Source organism: Temnothorax longispinosus, unplaced genomic scaffold, assembly GCF_030848805.1.
Source record: "Temnothorax longispinosus isolate EJ_2023e unplaced genomic scaffold, Tlon_JGU_v1 HiC_scaffold_27, whole genome shotgun sequence".
NCBI classification, from domain to species: domain Eukaryota; kingdom Metazoa; phylum Arthropoda; class Insecta; order Hymenoptera; family Formicidae; genus Temnothorax; species Temnothorax longispinosus.
In genome coordinates this window covers 245,742-253,049 of record NW_027270089.1, presented here as the reverse complement: position 1 = coordinate 253,049, position 7,308 = coordinate 245,742, and the positions used below count along the sequence as shown (strand labels likewise).

The 7,308-nt window shown below is 37.6% G+C and overlaps 1 long non-coding RNA gene across 1 annotated transcript; it reads left to right on the top strand.

The window, feature by feature from the left end:
* The first annotated feature begins 1,694 nt into the window (after positions 1 to 1,694).
* Positions 1,695 to 3,702, top strand: LOC139824119 (uncharacterized). Its single transcript, XR_011735007.1, has 4 exons — positions 1,695 to 1,798; positions 2,197 to 2,989; positions 3,087 to 3,291; positions 3,372 to 3,702. It is a non-coding gene; the product is annotated as an uncharacterized lncRNA (long non-coding RNA).
* The last annotated feature ends 3,606 nt before the right edge of the window (positions 3,703 to 7,308 follow it).

Genomic DNA, 7,308 nt, shown 5'->3' with positions numbered 1-7,308 from the left:
TGCCAGATGATATTGCAGCAAAATGCAAAATTCCAAAACCAGAATTTCTCACAGCGGCCAAATTAGTGTTAAATTCTACTTTTTTTACCTTTAATGGCAAGATTTACCAACAAACCTTCGGGACACCCATAGGCTCTCCTTTGTCACCTATAGGAGCAGATATAGTTATGCAAGACATGGAAAATAAAGCCCTTACAATTCTGAGATACACCCCCTCGTTCTTTAATAGATATGTCGATGACATTGCTCTTGCAGCTCCGTCCGCCCTGCTTCAGCACACTTTAGATGTATTCAACTCCTTCCACCCGAGATTACAGTTTACGATGGAGGTAGGAGAGGGAGACACATTAAATTTCTTGGAGGTCACGATGATCTTAAAACATAACCGGCTAACATTTGACTGGTTTCACAAACCAACTTTTTCCGGGAGGTACTTAAACTTTATGTCTCAGCACCCTACTTGTCAAAAAAGAGGAACAGTGATAGGCTTGATCGATAGAGTCTTTCGGTTATCTCACCCGTCCTTTCACGCCAAGAACTTCGGACTGGTCATTGAGATTTTACTCAACAATGGTTACCCTCTCGATTTTGTCTTTAGAGTCTTACATGAGCGACTTAAATTACTTGTGAACTATAGGAAAGACGGAGGGAACGACAACATGACCGAGAAGGAAATAACTCCATTTTTTACAATTCCATATGTTCCTAAGATCACGGAGCAATTCAGCAACATTGCTAAAAACCTTAATGTCAGGTTGTTGTACCAAAGTCTAAACAAAATGGGAACGTTCATCAAAGCGCATAAAGACGTCCTCCCCAAAACCAAGCATAGAAACATCGTCTACAAGATTAACTGCAATAACTGCGACGCCTCATATGTAGGCCAAACGGGGAGACAACTGAAAACGAGAATAACGGAACACGAGAGTCATATTAGACGAAAGACTGCGGGCCATTCTGTCATTACTGATTATAGGAAAGCTTGTAATCATGATTTCAAATGGGATGACGTGCAAATTCTAGATAGTGAACAATATTATCATAAACGACTAATATCTGAGATGATATAGATTAAGAGGCAAAAAAACGGCTTGAATTTGCAGACGGACACGGAATGCCTTCCTGACATTTACCTGAATGTTATCGACAAGCTCCGAAAAATTTAATTTTTCCGCGGATAAATAAACACACAACACTGTTATTCCTGAACCGATGTATAACGACGGCGTGTATCATTGTTTCGAGTCCTTTATCGACCTCCGAATTTGATAACGGCAGTGTCTCACGTAACTTCTCCGAGACATGTAGAATAAAAGCGTCGTATACAGTTACATTTTACGATGGATTAGCGGCCTCGAGAGTGAATGCATTGAATTTCCGTGAGTTCTGCTCAATTGTCACTCATTTGTAAAAAGTTTAATTCTCATTTGTGCACTGACGTCGTGTGTCTGACTCCGAAATTGCAGATACTAAGAAATTTCCGTGCATGAAATCTCAGCCACTTCTTGGCTATCCAACCGGGGAGTCGAGCGGTGAGATGCGTTGTACGGCCGGAGTTCGGACACACCGGAGATCGGGCAAATATAGAGAAATATACATCTGCGTACCATACCTGGAGAGTTTTGTGACTGCGAATGCGCTACATAATCGACCGATGTGATCATCGTGACTACGTTAATTTGTTATTGTGCGTCTGATTATTCGTATGTATTTGACCGGAAATGAATGTCCGGGAAAGAATCTACCATATGAAATCGTTTGTATTTCGTATGAAGACTTTTGAAGTGCAATTGAAAAGGTTTGTGAGTCATTCGTTTAATTGTAATTAATTAATTATTTTTACACCATGCATTTAGCCGAAATAGATAAATTAATAAAAGTTTTTATACGGAATCGTTTGTATTTTGTATGAAGAGTTATGAAGTGTGATTAAAAAGGTTTGTGAGTCACCCAGATAATTTTAATTAAATATTTATAAACTCGGTAATTAGCCGAAATATAGATTTTTAGTTATTCATGTTAAAAGAAGAAGGCGCTAGTGTTCCCGAAGGTCCGTCTGCAATCAGAATTTAATTATCATTTAATATGAACGTTTTAAAAATTATTTTATACTGAAATAAATAAATATACAGGCTAATAAGCCTGTAGCTATAAGCGATAGTTGCTAATTAAGTTTGTCACTCATATTTCTTGCAGAGGACCTCCGTAACGAGATCAAAGATGTACACCAGCTGTGCAGGGTGAAGAAGTTATCTCAAACGCCCTTAATTGGGCTACAGTCCAATTAAGAGCGACTCAAATGTCATTACCGCTAAGAAGTACTTCTTGCCATTTGAGTCAGCATGTCAGAGCTAGTCACTACGGATTGTGGTGACACAGCACTGGACTGCCTGCAGAAGTTAATCGCATATAGCCATCTCACTGGCAATGTGCCTGATTCAACGGAGCCTAACAAGCTGCTGATTGTGCGCATTGTCGAGACAATTTGCGGTTGCTTCACCGGTCCACAGACCGATGAGAGTGTGCAGCTGCAGATTATTAAAGCTCTGCTGACTGTAATGACAAGCCAGCATGTGGAGGTATACGAGGGTACGGTACTGTTAACAATTCGTACTGTTTACAACGTTTACTTGTCGTCGCGCAACCTGGTGAATCAAACAACAGCCTGTGCGACTCTCACGCAGATGATCAACGTGATCTTCGCGCGAATGGAGACTCAGGCGGAGGAAGAGAACGTGAGGCTTGATGGGGAACATCAGCAGGAGGGTTCTGTCATAGCAAACGGCAAAACTGAAGCTGAGCTAAGCCTTAGTTAGCTAAGTCTAACTCATCTTCATGAAACTTTATGTTGCGTGCGTCTATTTAATGACGATGGATGTAGAAAGCTCTTCAAATCACTTCGAAAGGATTATCAAAAGCGATCTCCTTATATCGCATATTTAATCAGATGTCGTCACGGATTGCTGTCGACATTAGCTCACTTAGATAGGTACTGTTTATATATAAATATCATTTTTGTATGTAATGTATAAGTAAATGTAAGATGTTTAAATGTAAGATGTTAACCGTTTAATAATATTTTTCAGATTATGCGTGCGAGTTAAGTGCGATCGGGATGCTATCAATAATCATCTTGTATCCGTTTGTGTGAGGGTATTTTTGGAAAAAAAAGAAAGCTTTTCTCCTGCGAAGAGTTTAAAAAGCTTACGCTAGCTGACGAGAAACAGGATCTCGTAGATAATTTTCTAGGGAAGGTCCACGTGGAAATGGACAACGATCCGATTTGGCAATGTACATGAATATAATTATTTATCTCGCAATTGATCTTAGCGGAGTGCTCAGAGACGTCTGAACTTACTTCTTACTTTCAGCGGCAAGCGCCAACCAGTTAGATTTGGCGAGAGTCGTGGTGGAAAGAACCGTCATGGCACGGATATACCACAATGCGCTCTATCTAAATGAAGATGGAGATGTATATAGGGACCAGCTTTTTTACGGTCACATCAATAAGTTGGCAAAGGTCGTAACTCCAAATTACAGAGACCTACGCATTTCAAAAGTTTATCATTACGAATGCCCCTGGTCATGGGCCCAGGCTGAATTGGCTGTGATATCGGCGTATAAGACTCCTAGGGATAAGTTGCAGTGTGTATTTCGTTGCGCGACTACCATCATGAATCTCTTCTCCATGGCGTCGGAAAGAGGCATACTTAACGTGTGCTTAATTTCAGACTAATCCGCCGCCGTTGTATCGACTGTTCAATATGTAGACAGCTTTTACGGGAATCGATTGGAGGGAGAGGAACAATAATATTGGTGGACGCAGTTCTGCGCCGCGATCGAGTTAAGACAATGGATTAACAGTTTCTCAAGAGTATCACGATAAATAAGATTAGATTCGATGCTGGTGATAATGTAGAAATGTATCATAATCATAATTTGACGATTTCATAAAGAAGAAGACCAATATCTTGTGTAAAGCTAGCTGAACAGTTTTATGCTGCCAGTATCAATTAAAATTTTTAAATAGCCTCTTAAATAGTCTAACTGTTAGTTCTTTCGCACGTTATTATGTAACATTAGCAAAGACTGAATCAAATTATACGTAAAGTGTGGCTTTATCTTTATTTGTAACTCTATTGTATAATTTCACAGGACATCGAAAAAAAAAGAAACGTTTAGATATTCTATAATTTATGTACAATACAGAACTTATAGAGAATTGATAACCATTTAGCAGGATAAACTGTGTTGGCGTACTCTTTCTACATGCGCAAGAGCTTCCTCAAGAGCCGAGACTCGAACCAGATCCGTGAAAAATATCGCCAATTTCGTAGAGCTTTTGTACAGTTTTACTTTAGGAATATCGCGAGAGAAAGAAAGACTTCGGAGATTTTTATCTGAATCGATCGACATAAAGAGAGAGCTTAGTAAAGAAGCTATTAGCTTTCGAGAATTTGAACGCATAATACTTTGTTATAATACTATGAGCGAATTAGTTTACGTCACTCTGTCAAGTTTTAATATTAAATTACTAATAATATATCGATATCGGTAGTTTAATAATAATACATTTAAAAGCGCTCAATTTAAAAGTAGGGCAATTCTAATAAACGACTGTAAAAAAAATTCAAGGTGGAACGCAATGGACAATCCGGTTGCTCTGACATGCTAACTTAAATGGCAAAAAGTACTTCTCAGCGGTAATGACATTTGAGTCTCTTTTAATTGGGTTGTGGCAGGGCGTTTGAGATAACCTGCTCTTCACCCTGCACAGCTGGTATATCTTTACAAACTTAATTAGCAACTATCGCTTATAGCTACAGGATTATTAGCCTGTATATTTATTTATTTCAGTATAAAATAATTTTTAAAACGTTCATATTAATTCTGATTGCAGACGGACCTTCGGGAACACTAGCGCCTTCTTCTTTTAACATGAACTAAAAATCTATATTTCGGCTAATTACCGAGTTTATAAATATTTAATTAAAATTATCTGGGTGACTCACAAACCTTTTTAATCACACTTCATAACTCTTCATACAAAATACAAACGATTCCGTATAGAAACTTTTATTAATTTATCTATTTCGGCTAAATGCATAGTGTAAAAATAATTAATTAATTACAATTAAACGAATGACTCACAAACCTTTTCAATTGCACTTCAAAAGTCTTCATACGAAATACAAACGATTTCATATGGTAGATTCTTTCCCGGACATTCATTTCCGGTCAAATACATACGAATCGTCTGATTGCGTTAAATGTTACAATCAAGGTAAGATGTAGGAAATTGCGTTGCGCGGAATTGATATAGTTTTACGCTGAGGATGGCCAAAGAAAGGGCCGAAACGTTCGTTTCTTTTGTCTTTAACGACTAAATATATTGTTTTATATGTACACGTGGTAAATTTATTGCGCACTGAGTACCGCGCTGGGCTCCTATTGCCTCTCTCACACATATTGTCGATTTACACAGTGAGCCTTTTTACTTTATATTTATAAATTATCGTATACTGATTTTTTGTTAATAAATTTGCGTAGTATAATAGAATTTTTATAAACAAGTAACAACATGTCATTAATCTCCATTTTGTCCAAGGCTTTTAAAATTATCTCAGTATATAATAAAAAAAGAAATCATATCTACAAATTTCTTTTGTTAAAAAAGGAATTTGTAGATATGATTTTTTTTATTAACTATACTGGATCAGATTAACAAAAATTTATTTATTTTATATTTTATTTTTTAAGTAATAATCTTTTTTAATCAATAATATAAAGAATTATTTCTATCTTTTTTTTTAAATTATTCAAGAATGTAATATAACATTAATTGAACTTTATATCAAAATATAAATGTTTTTGTTTTTATCTTTTATTGAAAACATGATTTTATTATTAACTATTGGAGAAGTATTTAACCAGAAGCTGGTTTGACAGAAAATTATTCCATGTCGCTGACTCTAGTTGTCTCCGGATAGATAAAATGACGCAATTTTCAATAGTTTTGACGGATTTTCTGCTCTTTCCACAGGTCTTCTGTAAAAAAGGGTGTAATTTTCACTTCTTATACATAAATATCAATAAAACTCGAATTTTAGGTTCCATTATTCATAGTCGGAAAATTGGCCTTTTTTAACATTCTTCTTTGATAAAAGGTGTAAGAAGAGTTGAATTACAACAGAACACTCTTTTATGCTATTCTCAGAATCAAATTTTAACCACTTTTTTAGGCTTGTCCGCTCATAGTATATCCGTGCTAACTTTCATTGTCACAGCTACTTCTGGTGTCATTTCCTTCGTAAGCCTTAAGTCTTCCCTGGTTTTGTCCGGCTCCAGATCCATAAATAAATCAGTCGTTATTTAGTCTCGTCCAAATAACGGCCCCGAATTTCTTCATTTGTCAATACAATGATGCGTCCGTTAGAGCTCGGACGCTGTAAAACCCCCGATTTCAACCTCGGGTGACCTCCGTTTAGACACGTAACAATTGGACACCGCTTGATTAGACACAGAACGATTAGTCCAGTCAAATTAGACATTTGAGCTCGGAAGTGAAGCGGTATCAATGAAACCTTTTTAGGGTTGTTGGGGGGATGTAGAAGAGCTTATTTCTGAGTTGTCGGGTTAATCGGACCGATGGGTTTTTAAGGGGGGGAGGGAGAATGAAAAATTTCGTTTTTTCGCAATAACTCGGCGAATTTTGACCGTACATGATTGACTAACCTCTCATTTTGTAGCTCTTTTAAAGCCCTACAATTCATTTCCTGAAGACCCTAACTTAAAATCAATATTTGTCGAGTTCTAGCCGGTGAAAGTGGGAAAAAATGTATTTTGTCGCGGTTTTTTGCGTTTATCTCGTTTCCATTAATAGATAGAAATGTGCCGCCACTGACAAAGTTGTAGGGCTTGAAGAGACCTACAAAACGAGAGGTCAGTCGTTCAGATTTGTTAAAAATTGAGCCCAGGAAAGCCTCTGAAAGTCGTGCTTTTAACGCGTGGCCGATCGTCGCCGGCGGCGGCGCGCCACATCGGTCCGATTAACCCGACAACTCAGAAATAAGCTCTTCTACATCCCCCCAACAACCCTAAAAAGGTTTCATTGATACCGCTTCACTTCCGAGCAAAAGCCTTTTTTTTGTCTAATTTGACTGGACTAGATTCGACATCGCACGATTGGACACGTACATTGCACGATTGGACACAGAACGATTCGACACCACATGATTGGACATGCACATTGCACGATTGGACATCGCTTTAACATTGTACGGTTCGCGTGATATTTATGTATAAGCA